Source organism: Mobula hypostoma, chromosome 13, assembly GCF_963921235.1.
Source record: "Mobula hypostoma chromosome 13, sMobHyp1.1, whole genome shotgun sequence".
Lineage (NCBI taxonomy): Eukaryota > Metazoa > Chordata > Chondrichthyes > Myliobatiformes > Myliobatidae > Mobula > Mobula hypostoma.
Window position 1 is genome coordinate 12,750,978 of NC_086109.1, and position 22,919 is coordinate 12,773,896.

At 41.3% G+C, this 22,919-nt stretch overlaps 1 pseudogene; it reads left to right on the top strand.

Annotated features, from left to right (window-relative positions):
• The first annotated feature begins 3,923 nt into the window (after positions 1-3,923).
• Positions 3,924-22,919, top strand: part of LOC134355431 (uncharacterized) — a 36,225-nt pseudogene continuing 17,229 nt past the window's right edge.

Sequence of the window (22,919 nt, forward strand, 5' to 3'; positions counted from 1 at the left end):
CTTATTCATTTCCTCAGATGCTGCCTGACTTGTAGTGTTCCTCAAACATTTGGTGTATGATTGTTTGGAATTCCAGCATCTGCAGAATTTCTTGTGTTCATATATTGTGGAATTGGCAACTTCCATTTCCTGACAAAGTGAGTGAAGGTATGCTGGGCTAGAGGTAAGGGAGACCATAAGAGGAGATAGATACTGTACATGTGGGACCCGTCCAAATTCTGTTCTCTATCATTCTATGAGAAATATTTAAGCGACTCACACAGACGATTTCCTGACAAACTGGATTTGATTTGGTTCAAGAACAGAGCTGACACAGATTTTACCTCTGTAATAAAATCCATGTCACCACAATGCATGAATGTGCAATTCCAATCTGCTGTTTTCCCTCTAAAATTGAACTGAAGAAAAGTGAAATCCCATTAGGGCTCCTGAAATTGCACTGACCAATGGAATATATTTCAGAGCAGGTGAGTTTTAAAGGTTGCATGAAAGAACTGACAGAGCCTTCAGAGGGAATGAAGCCAAGTATTGGATGCTGAGTACGCCTGAAAAGCCCCTTCTACATTCCCCCTGTTTCCTGCTTTGCTCTTCCCTCAGAGGCAGGGTCTCCAAAGCAAGTTTGACTGAATTATCACCAAGGCAGATCCAGAGTGATCTACAAATCTTGGGGTGAAATCCATAACTCCTTGAAGGTGGCAACGTGGACAGATGTAATGTTAGTGGTAAAATAGTCTTCAGTCTTGACATTAAACAAAAATGTCTGGAATACGTGTAGTAGCTGTATAAAACTTTGCTAACTCCACATTTGGAGTTTGCTAGTAGTTCTGGTTGCCGCAAAACAGGAAAGGATTTGGACCCTTTAGGAGAGCTGCAGAAGAGATTCACCTGCTTTTTTTCTGAATTAGAGCATATAAGGTGGATGGAGAGGTTGTAGAAACAAGGATTGTTTTTTCTCTGGAAACTGAAGAGACACCAGAAAGAACTTTATGAAAATGAATGCAGTATAGATAGGGCAAAGAGTAAGAGTCTTTTTCCCCAGGATCTAATATGAGAGTTGAGAGTGGTTACACATAAATAAGTTTCCCAGTGAGAATTCTACACAGAATAGTACGTGCCTGGAATGTACTGCTAGGATTGAGGTGGGAGAAGATATCATAATGTCATTTAAGAAGGCAATTATTCACACACATTAACATGTGAGGGATGGATCGATATGGAACATATACAGCCAGATTGGATGAGTTTACTTGCCATAGTCAGAGCAGACCTTTTCCTGTTCTTCACTGTTTCATGTTCTATTAACTAACCATAGCATGATATACATTTTGTTAACTACTCCAACCAATGCAAAGTGAAGGCAGGTGGATGGTGTTTATGAATTGTCCAAACGGAGAGTTTCTGTGCCTTCACACTCTGACCCCATAACTCTAGTTTGCAACAAGTGAAAAGCATTACTGAAGTTCATAATACAAGTTTTAGATAACTGTGCAGAAGCAGAATTAACTTTTACCTTGTGGCCACTCATGCGGACTCCCGATGATGAAAGGCCTCTCCATTTTTGATGGGAATCCATTACCAGTACAAGGACAGAGGGATCAGCAGGAGAAACCAGCCACATGGGAGAGGCAATTGGAGCTATTTATTTTATTTGATTTAGACATGCTTGTATAAAAGTTTAAATTGCCTTAATGTGTACCCGCTCTTATTCTTCTAAATTTAAATATTGAATTAATTTATCATTGCTAACATGATTGTTCAATGTTACAGGCTTAGGGACCCTCAGAAATTTCCCCTGCCTCTCTGAACAAACTGTGCATCAGCTACTATACCTGTGGGTTTATCTTAAATCCCCGGTGCTATTGAAAACAGAAGCGGGGAGTGAAGGGGTCTATTTCACTCACACACAAAATAACACACAACATACGAGGAGTGATTGGTAAGTATGTGGCCTACGGTAGAAGGAGTCAATTTTAGAAAACCTAGCACATTTATTTTTCAACATAGTCCCCTCCTGCATTTACACACTTAGTCCAGCAGTTGAGGAGCATACGGATCTTGGACCCCCAGGAAGTGTCTAGTGCTGGGGTGATTGATAAGCTCGTGGCCTAAGGTAGAAGAAGATGAGTTATACAGCTCTCGTGACATGCACATGCAGGTCAACTCTTTGAGTGATTATGCAGAAAGTTTGAAGTTAATAACTCATCTCATTCTACCTTAGGCCACGAACTTATCAATCACCCCTGATAAGTTATTAACTTCAAACTTTCTGCATGATCACTCAAAGAGTTGACATGCAAGTGCATGTAACGAGAGCTGTATAACTCATCTCCTTCTACCTTAGGCCTCGAACTTATCAATCACCCCTCTTAAACTCAACAGGAGGTACTTGATATAGTGCCACTGGGAGTACGTAGTGGTCTTCAGTTACTGTAGCCCATCCAGTTCAGGGTTCAATGTATTATGTGTTCAGAGATGCTCTTCCTCACACCACTATCGTAATGCATGTTTTTTTGAGTTACTGTCCCTTCCTGTCAGCTTAAACCAGTCTGACCATTCTGCTCTGATCTTCCCATAAACAAGGCATTTTCACCCACTGAACCACCCCTCACACGATTTTTTTTTCATTTTTTTGCTCCATCCTCTGTGAACTTTGGAGACTGTAGTGTGTGCAAATCCCAGGAGATCATCAGTTTCTGAGATACTCAAACTACTCCATCTGGCACCTACAATCATTCCACAGTAAAGTCACTTAGATCACATTTCTTCCCATTCTGACGTTTGTTCTGAAGAACAACTGAACCTCTCGACCATGATTTTTCTCTTCCTCTCATTCCTTTCTCTTCCTCCGTTAACTTTTTGTCATCAACCCTTTACTCGATGACTCATCATGGATAACATTTTAACTCAAGCAAGAAAAAAAGCTTCTGGAGGAACTTTGGGAGTCAGACAGCATCTGCAGATTGAATTGAATTGAATTCACTTTACTTCTTACATCCTTCACAAACATAAGGAGTAAAAATCTCTATGTTACGTCTCCATCTGAATGTGCAATGTGCAAATTACAGTAATTTGTAATAAATAGTATGAGCAGTAAGATATACAACAGAACAGTCAATATAGCTTAGAAGTACAATTGTGTCAGTGTGAATTAATCAGTCTGATGGTCTGGTGGAAGAAGCTGTCCCGGAGCCTGTTGCTCCTGGCTTTTATGCTGCGATACTGTTTCCCGGATCGTAGCAGCTGGAACAGCTTGTGGTCGGGGTAACTTAGTTTGCCAATAATCCTTCGGGTCCTTTTTACGCACCTATCACTGTTAATGTCCTGCAGAATGGTCAACATTTCAGATTAAGCTGCTGCATCATGACTCCTCCAGCAATTTATTTTTGCTGCAGATTATTACATCTGCTGTTGCTGGCGTCTAACAATTCGATTTTCTCATCACTTCTATCTGTTATTGGGAATTGTCTTTAATTTTGATAAATATAATTAAGAGCTTTTGATATTCTGGCCTTTTACCTCATCCCACCTTCCTATCACTTCCCCCTGGGTCCCCTTCTCCTTCCCTTTCTCCGATGTTCCACGGTCCTCTCCTATGAGATTCCTTCCTCTCCAGCCCTTTACCTTACCCACCCACGTGGCTTCACCAATCACTTTACAGCTAGCCTGCATCCCCTCACCCATCCTTTCATTCTGGTGTCTTCCCCTTTCATTTTCAGACCTGATAAAGGATCCGGGCCCAAAATATCGACTATGTTCATTTACATAGATGCTTCCTGATTTACTGAGTTCCTCCAGAATTTTGTGTTTGTTGCTTTTCATATGATCATATGTCAAACCTTAGTTAGCTCACTGTGGTTTTGGGATTGGACTTCCCGCCCTGTACTTCCTTATTTTCATTCAACAGTAATTTCACTCTGTGAACAGACAAGTGCTGACAGGGTCTCAGTGAATAAAACAATGTGGATTTCGTTTCTTCTGATTAGTTTCCTACCCGGTGAGTGACAACCAGCATGGGGCATTTTTATAATCAGTTTTGGTTTGCATTGTTTCCAGAACAGGGCTTGAATACGTGTAGACACTAAAGATGTCAGAAACTGGAGTTCAGAGAAATCTCCTGGAGGAACTCAGCAGGCCAAGCAGCATCTGTCTGGGGGAAGGGAATTGTTGGTGGTTTGGGTTGAGTCCCTGCATTGAACCTGAGTGGAGAGGGAAGATAGTGTAAATAGGAGAGAGGACATTGTGAAATAGGATCAGTTACTTGGACTGCACCCCAGGGTTCTGAAGGAGCTAACTGAAGAGATTGTAGAGGCATGAGTATTAATTTTCAAGTATGGTTCCAGAGGAATGGAAAACTACAAATGTCACTCATTTCTTTAAGAAGAGAGGGAGACAAAAGGCAGGAAGTTATAGGACAATTAGTCCGACTTCAGTGGTTGGTAAGATGTCAGAATCTGTTATTAAGGATGAGGTTTCAGAGTACTTGGAGATATATGGTAAGGTAGGATGAAGTCAGCATAATTTGCTTAAGGAGAAATCTACCCTGCCAAATTTGTTAGAATTCCTTAAAGAATTAACAGGCTGCATAGAGGAACGAGACTTTGTCCATCAGTGGATGATGTTTACTTGGATTTTCAAAAACCTTTTGACAAAGTGTTGCACTAGTCAAAGTCAAAGTAAATTTATTATCAAAGTACATGCATGTCAGCATATACTACTGTGAGATTCATTTTCTTTCAGGCATTTAGAGAAAAATAAAGCAATGTGGTAGAATTTGTGTAAACCTACATAAACGAAGTCAGACAAACAACCAAGGTGCAAAAGAAGACAAATAGTGCAGATAAAAATACACATATTTTAATACATTATTTTCATACTGAGAGTATGAGCTGCAGAATCCTTGAAAGTGAGACTGATTCCATGTGTTGTGGAATCAGTTCACAGTTCAAGTGAGTGAAGTTATCCACATCGGTTCAGGAGTCTGATGGTTAAAAGGTAATTCCTGTTCCCGAAAATTGGGGAGTGGACACTGAAGGGTCTGAGCCCGAAACGTGGACAGTACCTGTTTCTATAAATGCTGCCTGGCCTGCTAAGTTTCTCTGGCATTTGTGTGTTACTATAAGATCAATCTAATCCATCCCTTCTGAAGCTCTCCTATAATCCATAAGTCTATCTAAGAGTTTTTTAAGTGTATCTGCCTCTACCATCACTCCTGGAATGGCTTTTATGCTCCCACCACTCTGTGTAAAAAAACATGCCTCGGACACCCTCTCAATCCTTTCCTCCAATCACCTTGAAATTATTCCCCCACACATTGGCCATTTCTGCCCTGAGATATTCTCTGGATCACCGCTTGATCTATGCCTCTGATCATCTTGTACATCTCTATCTCTATCATGTTGTCTCTCACCCTCATTCGCTCCAATTCTGAATTATCTTCAGATCCTCAAGAATTTTGCTTTCAATTTCAGTTTACTTTTGGTTAGAGAGAGATGGAGTTGTGGAGATGGAGAGATGGGGTAAGAGGAGTTGAGGGAAGGTGATCATAAATGATTGCCCTTATGCAACAGTAAATCAGTCACACACAATGTATTGGTGCCATGGAATATTGGTCACCAATATTCAGTTTCAGTGGAAACCAATGGGCTACAGGGTCGGGAAGGAAATATTGCATGTTTATTCTGTTTTATTTTTAACAATTAGCTTTTTATTCATCAAATTTACATCAAAACATTGAAACATACAGTGAAATCCATCTTCTTGTGTCAAATGAAATTAGTGAAGACTGTGCTGGGATTAGGCTGGGTTAAATCGGTGGGTTACTGGGTGGTGTGGCTCATTGGGCCTAAAGAGCCTGTTCTGTGCTGAATCTCCAAACAAATAAACACTGGGAACACGAGTTATGGAGTCCTTGAAAGTGAGCCCATAGGTTGTGTGCAGTGATCAGTTCAGTGTTGAGTGAGTGAAGTTATCCATGCTGATTCAGGGCCTGATCTTGAAACTACAGTCTGTCAGTTACTGAAACTTGATGCCTTAAAATGCGAATCCTCTGTCATATCAATCAAAGAAACTGACATCATCTCAATCAAAGGTGAAAGATATACAACTATAATAAGCTCAAAAATGGTGTGTAGGTTGCAGTTTTATTCCAGGTTGAAACTCGCTGTATAAGAGTGACCTGCTGCAGTTTTCAATGTAATGATGGCCTTTTGTCTTACGTATTCTCTTTCTCATCCACTGTGTGAAAAAAGCTTATGCTATACCATATCGTTATCTGATTACAAAGAATCTTCTAATATTTCGTGTTTTGTTATCATGCAGTGATGATTTTCACATTTGCAAACAGCTCCCTTCATGTAGCAGCTCCGAGGCGAATTGTACATCGACGGGTTACAGTTACATGTCAACTCTGAGAAAAGTAGCAACTTCTATTTGCAGATTCACACCCCGCTGACCATTGCAAGCTGCAACAAACTGCAATCACTCATTTTGTTCAAAGCACAACTTTTAATTCCATTGTTCATTCGTCTTTAATACCCCTGAATATTGACTGGAAAGATACCCAATTTCAATTAACTTTTATTTTATGCTGATCAAATGATTGCATAATTCTCAGAAAAGAAACTTCTACTTATTATTAAAGGACATACTGTATATGTCACCATATACTGTTTCATTAACTTTCAGGCATTCACCGTAAATACAAAGAAACACAATAGAATCAGTGGAAACTACACACAAAGACAGACAAATAACCAATGAGTAAAAGAAAAAAAAATGGAAATACTAAAAGTAAAACAAAATAATAATAATAGTAATAAGTAAATAAGTTCTAAATAATATTTGAAAACATGAGTTGTAGAATCCTTGAAAGTGACTCCAGAGGTTGTGGAATCTGTTCAGTGATAGGTGAAATTATCCACTTGGTTCAGAAGCCCCATGGTTAAGGGGTAATATCTGTTCCTGAACCTGGTGGTGTGGAACATGAGGCTCCTGTACCTGCTTCCTGACAGCAACAGGAAGAAGAGAGCATGGCCTAGTTGATGATAGATGCTGCTTTTAGTGCGTCAATGTGCTCCACAGTGAGGAGGGGTTTATCTGTGATCAACCGGACTTTATCACTACGTTTTGTTGGTTTATCCATTCAAGGACATTGGTGTTTTCATACCATGCCATGATGCAACCAGTAAGAATACTCTCCACTGTGTATCTATAAAACTTTGTCAAAGTTTCAGAAGACAGTTTGATCTTTGCAAACTTTTAAGTAAATAATGCGCTGCTGTGCTTTCTTTGTCATGGCAGATACATGCTGGACCCAGGACAGATCCTCTAAAATGATAGTCAATTAATTTAAAGTTACTGACTCTTTCCACCTTTGATTTCCTGCTGAGTACTGGCTCGTGGACTTCTGGATACCTCATACTGTGGTCAATAATCAGCTCTTTGGTTTTGATGATGTTGAATGAGAGATAGTTGTTATGACAACATTCAGCCAGATTTTCAAACGTCCTCCTATATACTGATTGAACACACACAAGTGTTGAAGGAACTCAACAGATCAGGCAGCATCTATGTAAAGGAATTAGCACTGGATGTTTTGGGCCATTGAACCCAGTTTCAGGTCAGGGACCCCTCCTCAGATCTGGATAAAAAATGGAAGACTGTCAGTTTAGAAAGCAGATCTGCTCAGAGGAATGATGTGTAAGACAAAGACGATACAGTTCAGTCCCAGGTGATGAAGCCCTGATTTATGGACACTTCTGCATATGAAAACAGATCTCTACATAGTGATGTAAATTATTTGAAATATAAAACACAAAATAATTAATTGCATAAGTATTCACCCCCTTCAAGTCAGTACTTCGTAGATGCACTTTTGCCAACAATTACTGCTTTGAGTCTGTGTTCGAACTTCTATATTCTTTACTTGTCTTATTCTGTAAAAATAGAATACAGTTAAGTATCAATGGATGCCTCATGTAAACTAACTGTTGCAACCTTTCCCTGCATTGCCCTATCACTTCAGATCATAAGACGATGACACATAGTGGCAGAAGAAGGCCATTCAGCCCATTGAGACTGTATCACAATTCTATAATGGCTCATTTATTGTTCACCTCAACCCTATTCTCCCAGTACCTTTTCACACCCTTACTAAACAAAAACCTATCAACCTCTGCTTTAAATATATCCAAGGACTTAGCCTCCTCAGCCATCTGTGATAATGAATTCCACAGAATCAGTACCTTTTGGTCAGGGACCCTTCTACCAGAGGAAACGTCCGCTCCACATAGACGCCAACGCAGGTCTAGGCCCTTCACTATTCAAGAGGTTTCATTGAGAACCCTTCCCCAATTCTTCTAAACTCCAGCGAGTACAGTCCCCGAGACATCAAGCACTCCTCATATATTTACCCTTTCATGCCTGGGATTGTTCTCGGGCACCTCCTCTGGACCCGCTCCAATTACAGCACATCCTTTCAAAGATATGGGGCCAAAAACTGTTCACCATCTTCCACGTGCAGTCTGACCAATACCTCATAAAGCTGCAGTTTTTATATGACTTCTCAACAACCGAATGGAAAATGTTTTACAATCCCACCGTTGTATTTAGAGGTATGCACAGGATTGGGATGAGGTTTAAACACAATGGTTAAATGACCTTTTCACTTTTCTTCACCAAATTGTTATTGTTGTTCAGTGATCTAGTTGTTGAAACAAAAATACTTTGCTGAAGATGTTTTGTACCTCTGCACTTGTTCTCATCAGCATATTGACCCATAGTTAAAAACATCGAAAACCTACAGCACAATACAGGCCCTTCGGCCCACAAAGCTGTGCCTAACATGTCCATACCTTAGAAATTACCAAGGGTTACCCATAGCCCTCTGATTTTCTAAGCTCCATGTACTTATCCAGGAGTCTCTTAAAAGACCCTATCTATCCACCTCCACCACCATTGCTGACAGCCCATTCCATGCACTCACCACTCTCTGCATTAAAAACGTACACCTGACATCTCCTCAGTACCTACATCTCATCCTCCGTCGCTCCAAGGAGAAAAGGCCGAGTTCACTCAACCTATTCTCATAAGGCATGCTCCCCAATCCAGGCAACATCCTTGTAAGTCTCCTCTGCACCCTTTCTATGGTTTCCACATCCTTCCTGTAGTGAGGCGACCAGAACTGAGCACAGTATTCTAAGTGGGGTCTGACCAGGGTCCTATATAGCTGCAACATTACCTCTTGGCTCCTAAACTCAATCCCACGATCGATGAAGGCCAATGCACCATATGCTTTCTTAACCACAGAGTCAACCTGCGCAGCAGCTTTGAGTGTCCTATGGACTTGGACCCCAAGATCCCTCTGATCCTCCACACTGCCAAGAGTCTTACCATTAATACTATATTCTGCCATCATATTTGACCTACCAAAATGAACCACCTCACACTTATCTGGGTTGAACTCCATCTGCACTTCTCAGCCCAGTTTTGCATCCTATCAATGTACCGCTGTAACCTCTGACAGCCCTCCACACTATCCACAACACGCCCAAACTTTGTGTCATCAAATTTACTAACCCATCCCTCCACTTCCTCATCCAGGTTATTTATGAAAATGACCTTTGAGAAGTTTTCCAAGAAGTGATGGTGCAATGCAGAAAGAGACCACAGCAATAGGTCAATGTGTAGCATCTGTTGTTACTTCTCTATTCTGTTTGGTAAGACAAGTAACGAAGACAGAAGTTCTAACCACATCATTCGCTGAGGGTGAACATTAGACTGATGACAGCAGTGACTGATGCAATAGAGTCAGCACATATACTGTACAATGTACAGAATTTAAGCAGATATACATTCACTGCTAATATACTGCACTGTTTCCCCCTAAAGCAAATGTAACAAACCCAAAATTACAACAGCTCTCCATCTATACTGAATTATTTTATGATTTATCTCTTGATATACAATGTGAAATTAAGTGTTTATAAACAATTGCAAAGTCAGCAACAAAAATTCAGGAAAAAATAAATGAGCTACATTCTTGAATCACCTCAACCCTCACACTACAATGAGGACAAAAGCAACACACACAGAATACTGGAGGGACTCAGCAGGTCAGTCAGAATTTATGGAGGTGAATAGACAGTCAAGATTTCAGTCGGAGGCCCTTCTTTTACCAGTTCTCACCAGCCTGGTTCCTCTCCCTAGGCCCCTCCTCCTTTTTCTCCTATGGTCCACTTTCCTCTCACGTCTCACGTCAGATTCCTACTTTTACTGCCTTTACACCCGTTCCTATCCAGCTGGCGTCACTGATCACCTTCCAGATAGCCTTCCGCTCCTTTTGATTCAGGCAACTTCTCACTTTTTTCTCAGACCTGACTAAGAGCCTGAGCCTGAAATGTCGACTATCTATTCATTTCCACAGATGCTGCCTGACTTGCTGAGTTCCCTCCAGCATTTTCTGTGTGTTAGTTTGGATTTCCAGCATCTGCAGATTTTCCAGTGTTTACAATGAAATCAAGGTTGAACGATTAACATTGTTCAGATAAAATTCAAGATGGCACCGAGAAGTTGTGACTCTGTGTAGAGCTCCAATGGTAATCATCGAACATTCCCATTTAGGACTGCTACATTTAATTTCACAACATACATTATGTCAGTGATATTAAAACTGATTTTGATTATGATTCTGTATTACTTCTACAATATGTATGACACATGAGAATTGTTATTCCTTGTACTGAAGCTCTCCTCAGACTTCATCTGCCCCAGGGAATTGCACAGCATGAATGTGGATATGTGGAATGTGGATCACACTTCGACAAACATAGAAAGATCAAACCTGGTGAACAGAGATACTGTGATGCTAGAGACAGAGAATCTCAGCAAAGGTATGCAGGGTTAGGGGAAAGGGAGACAATGGAGTTGAGCTAGGTAAGACAGAAATGTCTTCTCCTTGGACAAGTGTGTCCAGCCCATTAACTGTGCCATGTGATTCTATGAGAAATAGAAACTACAGGGGTTGTCTACTTAACACAGATCATTTCCTGTCAAAATTGATTTAATTTGGTTTAAGAACAGATCTGATATGGATTTTACTCCATTGTGACTGTGTAATTCCACTCACTTGGTTTCCTCTCACATCTAACCAGAGTAAGGTGAAAATCCATCAGAGTTCTTGAAATTGCACTGACAGATGGAATAGAATTCAGAAAAGGTGAGCTTTAAAGTTTCCTTCAAAGAGCGGACACGGTTTTCAGAGAGGAGAGGGAATGAAGTGAAGTACTGTATGCTGAGTTTGCATGAAAAGCCCCTTCTACATCACACCTATTTCCTACTTTGCTCCCTCCTCAGCAGCAAGCTCCCCAAAACATTGAAGTATCAGAATCAAAATCAGAACCCGAATCAGAATCACTTTTATTATCACTGGCATGTGTCATGAAATTTGTTAACTTAGCAGCAGCAGTTCAATGTAATATATAATATAGAAGAAGAGAAAAAAATAAATTACAGTTTGCATATACTGAATGGATTAAAATCATGCACAAACAGAAATAATATACATTAAAAAAGTGAGGTAGTCTTTATGCATAAAATATCCATTTAGGAATTGGATGATAGAGGGGAAAAAGCTGTTCCTGAATTGCTGAGTGTGTGCCTTCAGGCTTCTGTATCTCCTTACTGATGGTAACAATGAGAGAAGGGTTTGCCCTGAGTGCTGGGGGTACCAAGGCAAGATCCAGAATGATGGACAAAGCTTGGAGTGTAAGTCCATAACTCCCTGAAATTTGGAACAGAGGGAGATGGGTTTCCGCTAATGGCAATGAGCCAGCAATGTGCATATGAAAATTCAGGTTGCAAATGTATAAAAATATGATTAGGACACGCTTCATGTCGGTGTGTAATTGTGTTTGCGGTATATCAAGAAGGATGTGGAAACATTGGAGGGATTGCAGAAGAGGTTCAGCAGATTGCTGCCTGTATTAGAAGACCATAGGACCAAAAGGCAGAGAAGAAGAATTAGGCCATTCTTCCCATTGAGTCTATTCCACCATTCCATTCTGCCTGATTTATTTTCTCTCTCAACCCTATTCTGCTGCCTTCTCCCCATAATCTTTCATGCCCTTACTATTCAAGAATTTATCAATCTCCACGTTAAGTATACCCAGTGAATTGGCCTCCACGGCCACCTGTGACAGTGAATTTGACAGATTCACCACCCTCCAGCTAAAACAATTTTCCCTCATCTCTGTTCTAAAGGAGTGTGCTTGTACTCAGAGGCACTGCCCTCCGATCCTAGAACTCCCCATCACAGGGAACATCCTCTCCACATCCACTCTGTCTTGTCCTTTCAATATTCAATAGGTTTGAATATGATTCCCCCTTTCCCCCTCATTCTTCTAATCTCCGGTGAGTACACGCCTAGAGCCATCAAACTTTCTCCTCACACTCACAACACTCTACATGAGCTCTTTCTCTTTCCATCGTTAACTTTTCACCATGAACACTTTCCCTGATGATGCACCACGGCTAACGTTATAAATCAAGCAAAAAATAAATTGAACTTCAGGAGTCAGGTGGTCAACATTTCAGATTAATCCCCTGCTTCAGGACACCTACAGTCGTTTATTTTGACTTCAGATTAAAACGTTTCCTGTTGCTTGTCTCTAATATTTTAAAACTTCTCAGCACTTCATTCACTCTTTGAGAATAGTTTGTGTTCCTGTCCTGCTAAATATAACTAAAAGCTTTTCAGATTGTCACGTACCACACACCAATTGTGTTACTGTAGTTTTTTTGATCAAACTTCCGACTGCCTTCTTCCTTATTTTATTTCAGTCATTTCTCTCTGAGGACAGACAGGTCCTGCTTGTGTCTCCGTGAATAAAATGCTGTGGACGTTGATTCTTCTGACTGGTTTCCTACCTGGTGAGTTACAGACAGCACTGGACAACTGCATAATCAGTGTTGGATTGGGGGTCGTACAACGTTTCCACAAGAATGCTTGAATACCCGTAGACACTAAAGATGTCGGAAACTGGAGTTCAGAGTTCACTCCTGGAGAAACTCAATGGGTCAAGCAGCTTCTGTCAGGGGCAGAGGAAATGTCAATGGTTTGGGTCGAGACCCTGCCTCATGTGTGATTAGAGCGGGAGAGGGTTAAATAGGAGAGGGGGAGGCGTGAAACTGGGTCCTCAAGTTAGTCGGGGCTGAGGAATAGTGAAGCACAACAGGCAAATGGAGTGGGGTGGAAAAGGGATGGTGTTTGGAGGTGGGTGAGAGGTGGAAGCAGATAAGGAGAAAAGAGGAATAGTGTAGAGCCAGGTGTGGGGAGAATATGTTCAGCTGGAGAAATCTCCTGCAACCTGTTAAGCAAGAACATCAGATCTACCATTGCTGGGATCTGTTCTCTCTCTGCAGGGATCACTGTGACATTTGACGTTATTGTCTTGAAATCAAGTCCTTCCTGGGCCACTTCAGTGGTGCAGTTAGCATAGAACGTTACTAGATCTGGAGTCAAAGATAAACCAGGGTGGTAGGGATAAGAAATTTCTCTCCCTAAAAGTCTTTCCAATCTACATGGGATCTTTACAATCTGACAGTCCATCATTATTATTATTGATACTTGTTTTTTAAATTCCAGAAATAATAAATTGGATTTTCGTACTCAAAGTTTCTCAACAGTTATTGAAATCTCACCTGAGTTTCTAGACACAGAAGCACTAATGACCACTGTTGCGCCACCTTCTAACTACACATAGAAATACTTGATAGGTACAATATTTACAAATTGCTTCAGAACCTTGTCTGAACACACACACACACACACACACACACACACACACACACACACAAAATTGGGAGCATCTTATGAAATAGCTGGGACCTCTATGGACATTTCAAAGGCTGACATATTCTGAAGCAACTGAAAGTTGAACACTTTCATGGCCTCAAAATCTGTGTATGGTATTGAATTCCATAGAGTCAACACCCTCTGGCTACACTACAGCTCTCCCCCAGTAGTGCACTGGAAGATCAGCCCTGGGTTTCTGCTCAGGACTCTGGAGTGGGAAGTGAACTCACAATGTACTGACACAGGGGAGACAGCACTGACACAGCTGACACAGTAATAGCACTGACTGCACTTCACACCAGAATCATTGGCTGTGGTGTCATGGACCACATGCTGTACGTGACCTGCACCTGTTTTTACCGTCATGTTCAAAAATAATTGTTGTATTAAATTGTTCCTTTCCCTCACATCTGACAATGCCTCCCTCAGTTTCAGGTGCATTGTGGGCAGAGAAATATGTAAAAGGAGTTGTGGGAAGAGCGATCACAATCGATTGTCACTATGAAGAAAAGTACCGCTCATACACAAAGTATTGGTGCCATGGATGGACCGTCAGTTGTTCAGTTTCAGTGGAAACAAATGGGCAACACGGACGGAGTGGATGAGTGTCAATCACAGATAACCCAGAACAGAGAATATTTACTGTTACTGTGGAGAATCTTCACTCTGGAGATTCAGGATGGTACAGCTGTGGAATTTCAACAACAGGTCCCGATTCGAGATTTAATTTAGAACTAAAAGTAAATGATGGTAGGTTTCTCAGTGATTGATTTGTGCCTTCCATAAATTAAATGTCTCATGATCTTTGTCAGACACTGTCCATTCCTCACTATCTCTGCATTAATATCAGTACCAAATGTTTCCCTCTATACGGCAGGTCACTGAACCCAGTTACAATTTCATTCTCTCCTGAAAGCCACCAAACATGTGACAGATATCTCACAAGTTGCTGCCTTTAAACCTCCTGTCATAATAGAGTGGCCACTGAGTGTATGTTCATGGTCTTTTGCTTTTGTGGCCCATCCACTTCGAGCTTTGACGTGTTGTACTTTCAGATGCTCTTCAGCACACCGCTGTCATAACCCACTGTTATTTGAATTCCTGTCACCTTTCTGTCGGCATGAACATGTCTGGCCATTCTCCTCTGACCTCTTTCATTAATAAAGCACTTTTGTTCACAGAATTGCTGCTCTCTGGATGTTTTTTCATGTTGTTCGTACCATTCTCAGTAAACTCTAGAGACAGTTGTGTGTGAAAATCCCAGGAGGTTAGTAGTGCCTTAGATATTTACTACCCCGTCTGGCACCAGCAATAATTGCATGGTCAAAGGCACTTAGATCACATTACTTCCGCATTCTGATGTTTGGCCTGAACATTGACTGAAACTCTTGAATATTTCTGCATGCTTTGATGAGTTGAGTTGCTGATGGTCTGATTGACTAATTAGATATTTGCATTAGTGATCAGGTTAATATTTGTACCTAATAAAGTGGCAGAAGAGTGTCTGATTTTCAGATGTTCATTCAGTGTCTGAATGTTTAATTCTTTCCCACAGAACTCGTGTCTGTTCCTGTGATTCGATATCTGTCACCAGCAAATGTCTCACGTCTCAGCGGCTCAGTGTCACTTTCCTGTGAGTCTCTCCAGGGATCCCTTCCCATTCAATACAGATGGTATGAACAAACCTCATCTGTGCATCCAAACATCTCAAATACCAATGAACTGACTCTGCATTGTCAATCCTTCAATCACACACACCATCAATATTACTGTAGTGCCTCAAATTGGCGTGGAGCGAAATCCAGTGCAATGGTTAAAGTGACAGTCTTCAACAACGGAGAGATCTGCAGTTACGTGACAGAAATCAATGGCACTAGTAAGTTCTAATTTCAAGGGAGGATACATTTAAATATTTCTTTTTATTACTCTGTTACTGCTGCTCTTATACCTCTAGTGAGGATAAGGAATTTCTTTGCATTTGTGGAAGCTGCACATTGCAGCCTCCATGGGGTAGAACGAAAGTGCAGTGAACAGTTAAGTCTGTCACTTGCTCCTGGAAGATATGGAGCATCTCAAACATAGTTGGACTTGCGCATCTCGACAAATTGAGAGCATTCCATTAATACTTCTGGCTTTACATTGAAAAGTCCAGACTGGTATCGACTTCTGATTCTCATAAAAGCAAAAAGGACTTATAATATTGCAAATATTAGTGGGAATGACAGAAATTTGGCAATGGCAGGGGCAGAGATGAGTGTTGTTGCTATTACTAAGCAAAACGTGCTTGAGAAGCTGAGGGATCTGAAAATAGATGAGTCATTTGGACCAGATGTACTACATCCCAAGTTACTGAAAGAGTTATTTAAAGAAATCGTGGAGGCATTAGTGGTGATCTTTCAAGAATAATTAGACTGGAATGTTCAAAGGATTGGAAAATTGGAAGTATCACCATACTCTTTAAGAAAGGAGGGGGGCGAAAGGAAGGAAATTGTCAACCAGTTAGCATGACTTTAGTGGTTGTGAAGATGTGGGAGTCTATTATTAAGAACAGGATTTTGGGGTACTTGGAGGTATATGATCAAAAGTGGTTTCCTTATGGGGAAATCATCCTGAAAAATCAGCCTCAGAATGCAAGGGCGTCCCTTTATTTTATTTATTTACCGATAAAGTACAGAATAGGCCCTTCCAGCCCTTTGGGTCACAACACCGAGTGAACTCTCGACAAACCCAATTAACTGTAACATAATCACAAGGCAATCTGCAAAGAGCAGTTATCCTAATGAGTATGTCTTTGGACTGTAGGAGGAAACAGGACCACTCGGGGAGACCCTATACATTCCACATGGAGGATGTATAGACTCCGTACATTAGAACAGAGATGAGGAGGAATTTCTGTAGCCAGAGGGTGTTGAATCTGTGGAATTCAATACCATACATGGCTTTTGAGGCCAAGACATTGAGTATATTTAAAGCGTACTTAATAGTTTCTTGCTTAGGAATGGCATCAAAAGATTACGGGGAGAAATGCCAAGGATGGAATTGAGTGGGATAATAAGTCAGCCTTGATGGAATTGTGGAGCAGACTGTATAGGCCAAATGGCCTAATTCTCCTCCTATGTCTAATGGTCTCATTGTCTTTGGTCGTCTCTAGCTTTTGAATCTCTGAGCATCCCAGGTAAATTACCAACCGCTGAAACTGGGTTTTTGTTTGTTAAATAAAAAACCTCACTCGCTTTGAGACATGAGAAGGAAATCCATTCCTTCTATGAACAAGGCTGCTGCATTTCATGATTACAACAAGGATAATAAATCTTCAATTCCCTTTTAATCACTAAAGGAATGTCAGTCCAAGGTGAGGGATGGGCTGGTGTTCAGCTTGCTGCACAGCAAGGTTTACGTGTCTTTATGCTGAACTGAGGCTGTGGTTGGCAATTAATGGCCTCATGAATTGGCTACAGTGATGACTGGCTTCTTGGCTGTGGCCTCAGTTTTGTGAATTTCAGTTCCAAATGTTATTTGCTTACTTTGATTTGCTCTTTCTTCTGTATATTGGGTGTTCTATTTTTTTGTGATTGCCTGGAAGGAGGTGAATCTCAAGGTTGTCCATGGTATAGATTCTTTGATAATAAGTATACTTTGAACTTTGATTGTTGAGATTGAAGTGCAATCTGATTGGCTGTGATCCCATAAGCTGTCACATCTATGCAATGAAATAGAATTCTGAATTTATCCTTTTAAAAGCATGTTCCAGTTTAGAGAGGATGCTGCAGAGTCAGGGAGTTATAGGTTATGGACACAGGAGTTTCACCCCAAATCATCCATGCTGACCACAGTATCTTCCTGAGCTTCTCCCATTTCATTGCATTTGTCTCGTATCCTTCAAAAACTTGCCTACATATGAACTTGTCCAAATGTATTTTAAATAGTGTATTTGTAACCATCTCTAGTACTTCCTCTGACAGCCTTTTCCAGGCACACACGGCTGTGTGTGTAAAACACGGCTGCTCCGGGCTCTCTAAGGATTTCCCCTCACTCCTTAAGCCGAGTGTCTCTAGTTTTCAACTCCCCCACCCTGGGATAAAGACAGTGATTATCCACCATATCCTTGCCCACAAAACAAAGTAACACAATAGAATCCATGTAAAACCACACACAACAAAGACTGACAAAAAGCCAATGTGCAAGCGATGATGAATCGTGCAAATAATAAAAATACGTAAACAAATAATACATAGAACATGAGAGGCAGAGTCTCTGAAAGTGAGTCCACAGCTACAGAGTCAGTTCAGTGCTGAGGCGAGTGAAACCAATCCAGGAGCCTGATAGCTGCAGGACAACAACTATTGACGAACCCTGTGGTGTGGGGCCCAAGGCTCCTGCACCTTCCACCTGATGGTAGGACCGAGAAGAGAGGGAGACAGGTCAAATGCAAGCGGACAATACAGGCTCAGGTGGGGAGGGGGCAGCTTGCTGGCACAGAGTAATGGGGCTGAACACCGGCTCATTTTCAAGATCCTCATGTAAACTTACACAACTCTTTCCACTGTCCACCGCACTGCTGTCTCACCCATAATTTATTAATCATGCCACCTACAGTTTCATTCCAGATTATTAATATTGATGACAAATAAGAATGGTTAACAAATAACAGCACCGATCCTGATGGCACATTGCTGGTGATAAAGTCTGATGTTGTCAGAAAACCAACACTCCACTACCACAGTCTGTATCCTTCCGCCAAGCCTATTCAATATCCATCCAGGTAGCTTACCATGTGATCTCACATTACAGATCAGTCTGCTATGCAAGGTATGGTCATAAACCTTGCTAAACAAAAATTGCTAATCTCTAAGGTCCTGTCCTTTCATCATCTCTCAAAAAAAAACTCAGTCAAATAGTTTTGGGGGAGGATTTCCCATGCACCAGATCGTGTTGGCTATCCAAATCAGATCTTGCCTTTGCAAATTCAGGTTGATCCTGCCTCCAATAAGTTACCCACCACTGATCCTGGGCTCACCTGCCTGGAATGGGACTGGATCAGTAATCTGTTGACTCAGAAATATGGAAACACACTGAGACATTAGTGGGCAGTGAGAATGATGACTCCAATCAAATAAAAATTGCTACTTGTGAAGAGCTGGGAGCACATGAGGAGGGACGATGTTATTGTCTTCTCTGTCTGTGAGGAATTCATTTATATCAATTGACGCTGTGGCAGATTCCTTGGAACACAGTGTCAGTTGTAAATAAAACATCTTTAGCTATTATAATTGTATTCGTTATCTTTTGTGTTTTTTTCCTGCTGCATTTAGATCAGGCATAACAATGATTTAATTCCAGTTTACACGTTCGTACAGGAAATGACATTAAATAATCTTGAAATTTGAGCCTGCTTGTGTAAATTTGATTTTACCTGTCCATTTTCTGAAGATTTTCTCCCTCAGTTTCAGGTGCTTTATGGACAGAAGGTGAAGTAAGAGGAGTTGTGGGAAGAGCGGTCAGAATCGATTGTAACTATGCACCAATGTACCGTTCACACACAAAGTATTTGTGCCGCATGTGGGATCGCCAATGCACATCGTTAGTGAATACAAATGGGACAAATGAGCAGCGTGGAAGAATGACAATCAGAGATAACACATCCCTGGGAATATTTACTGTTACTATGGAGAATCTTGTCTCTAATGATACAGGACCTTACAGATGTGGAATTACAACCTCTGGCAATCATCCAGTGTTTGATGTGCATCTCCAAGTATCTGATGGTAGGTTTCTCATTGATTGACTTGTTGTCTCCACCGAAATGTCTGATTCAGGTTTTCTCTGGGAAGAGTCAGGGCAGCAGGAATATCCGGAGGCTCCACAGCAGTGCAGAGCCCTGTGGCTAGTGTGCAAAGATGGGGAGACCTCGCTCACAATTCTCTCATCCACTGTGACTTCTGATCCACTGTTGGGATACTGGTTTCCAGTGGAAGGCTCAGTATATTTTCCTGCTTCTGAACTCCATGAGACGTCACCCTGTTAAAGGAGGAGGTGTTTGCTTTCCTGAGGCAAATCAGTGTGAATATACCCCAAGGCCTGCTAACGTGTTATCTCGGACCTCACGGGAGGCAAGTACAGAAATTACTGGGGCGCTGGCAAACATAATTAAAATATATTTAGCAACAATGATGCCTAGCGCAGGGATTGGTGCTGGGTCTGTTGTTGTTTGCATCTGTATCAGTGATCCGGATGATAATGTGGTAAAATGAATCAGCAAATTTGCAGATGACACCAAGATTGTGTGTGTATTGCACAGTCAGGGGGGCAATCATGGCTTGCAGAGAGATCTGCAATAGATTGAAAAATGACAACATCCTTCCTATAGTGTTGCAACCAGAAATACATATTATGTTCCTAATGTGACCTAATCAGTGTTTTAGGAAGCTACAAGATGCCCTGTCAGCTTTAGCCTCCAACATGTAGAGTGAAGAAGGCAAATGTGCTGAATGCTTTCATTACCATTATGTCCACTTGTGTTGCCACTTTCAGGGAGCAATGGACTTGTTTCCCAAGAACTCTCGGTATATCAATTCTAAAGGGATCCATCTGTTAAATTCCAGGTGATTTCAAACTCCCTGAATGTATGAGCATCATTTGAAGGCTCTGGGCCTGTGCGTGCTGGAGTTTAGAAGAATGAGGGTGGATTTTATTGAGCATTGCATTGAGCTATCGAGCATTGCAAACCCCAGTGGATGTGAACAGAGGTTCCCTACAGTGTGGGCAACTAGGACCAGAAAGCACAGACTCAGAATGGAAGGATGTCCCTTTAAAAGAGACATGAGGAGGAACTTCTTCAGCCAGAGGGAGATGAAGCCTTTACTAATGAGAAGGATAAGATGGCGGCGCGACAGCAGCACGCGCGACCACTTCGGTGGTGATGTCTGTTATCTGTTAAGTAGGGGACCGTGCACAATTCTGATTTGATTGAGACGGACGTGAGAGTACAGAGGAACATCTGGAAAACTTCTGAATTGCCCGCTTCGCTGCCGCTGTTACTGTATGGTAACTGGAATCTCCAGAGCAGAAGGCCCGAGGCTGGTCGGAAGCTCGAAGTTTTTGGACGGGTGGACTCAGTGTCGGCTGCTTCCAAGGCATCGGCAAGTTGACGGTGCCTGGAGGTTTATGGCAGGGAGTTTCTCCCTTTTACTGTCTGCTATCGGGGACCCGCGAGTCAATCGACTCGGGGACTTTTGAGATTTTATTTACCGTGCCCATGGTTTGTTCTTCATCAAATCATGGTATTGCTTTGCACTGCTGTAACTATATGTTATAATTATGTGGTTCTGTCAGTGTTAGTCTTTGGTTTGTCCTGTTTTCTGTGATATCACTCCGGAGAAACATTGTATCATTTCTTAATGCATGTATGCATTTCTAAATGACAATAAAGGAGGACTGAGTGTTCTCATGATCCAAAAAAAAATCTGTGGAATTCATTGTGACAGGCAGCTGTGGAGGTTAAGTCATTGGGTATATTTAAAATGGAATATCACAGGTTCTTGATTAGTAAGGGCATCAAAGGATACAGGAAGAAGGCAGGAGAATAGATTTAGAGATCTAATAAATCAGCCATGATGGAATCGTGGAGCAGAGTCAATGGACAGAATGGCCTAATTCTGCTCCTATGTTTCATGGTATTATGGTCTATGATCTCACATCATTCCTTGTTGTCTTCATATAGCTATCATTACTAATGGGTTCCCTTGCTGCTGTAGGTCACCGAAATCAAATCACAATTATACTTTCTCCTTAAAGTCACCATTCATCTTGTATGTATCTGACAATTTCCTGCTTTCAAATTATGGTGAGTTTTCCAGGACACACACAAATATTGCCATTGCAAAGTCACATTGTTTGCTCTCACTTACGACTGTTTCCTCGCTGCGAGAGAGACTGAAGCCCAGATTATCACACAGACACATTCTCAGTGTCACCACTGTTGTTCTGATCAGGCATCCTTCTGTCTCCGGTGATACTGACAGACATGGAAGTTCAGTCAGATGGGAAGATGCAGAGACACAATGGAGCAGATGAGCTGCTGAGATTCCAAACTTGTGGGTTCTGGTTGAGATACAGAACTGCTGAAATCTTCACTGTGTTTGATTTTCAGATGTTTACTGATTGTTTTCCACAGAACCTGTGTCTATTCCTTTGCTTCAATTTTCTCCACCATCAAGTGGCTCAAGTTGTGCGGACTCCGTGTCAGTGTCCTGTGAGTCTGTCCATGGATCCCTTCCCATTCAGTACTCATGGTACAAAAGGACCCCATCTGCGGATTCAAAGATCTCCGATAACAATAAACTGGATCTACATTGCCAACCATTAAAATACAAAAAAGATCTCTATTATTGCAAAGCCTCAAATGTTAATGGAACAAAGTCCAGTGAAATGGTCAATGTGTCCATCTCCAACAGTGTCAGTATCTGCAGATATGTGATTGAAGTCAACAGCACGGGTAAGTGGTGCAGAGTTTGATTCTTTGTGATGGTTGATGGAGTACAACTGCATGACCGATGCCTGTTGGATATTGTGTTGTTGGATCTTCACTCAGGAGCATGGAGTGTATGTTGTCACCACCTTTCAGAGAATGAAAAACCTTTCAGCACAGCAGTTTAAACGTGAGTCGCTCACCACACTGTCTCCTACCTCCGATCTGCTCTCACTGGTTGGGTGTGAATGTGTCTCGTCTGGTAATATTTCTAGCCATTAATTAACATAATCCTTCTAAGATAAACCACTTCAATGTTCAAAGTAAATTTATCATCAATGTACATATATGTCTTCATATTCTACCCTGAGATCCATTTTCTCGCAGGCATTCACAGTAGATACAAATAAATACAATAGAATCAATGAAAAATTACACATAATCAAAGATGGACAAACAACCAAAAGAAGACAACCTGTGCAAATATAAAAGAAACAAATTATCAATAAGTAAATTAATAAAAAATACTGAAAACGTAAGTTGTAGAGTCCTTGAAAGTGAGTCCATTGGTTGCAGAATCAGTTCAGTGTTGAAATGAGT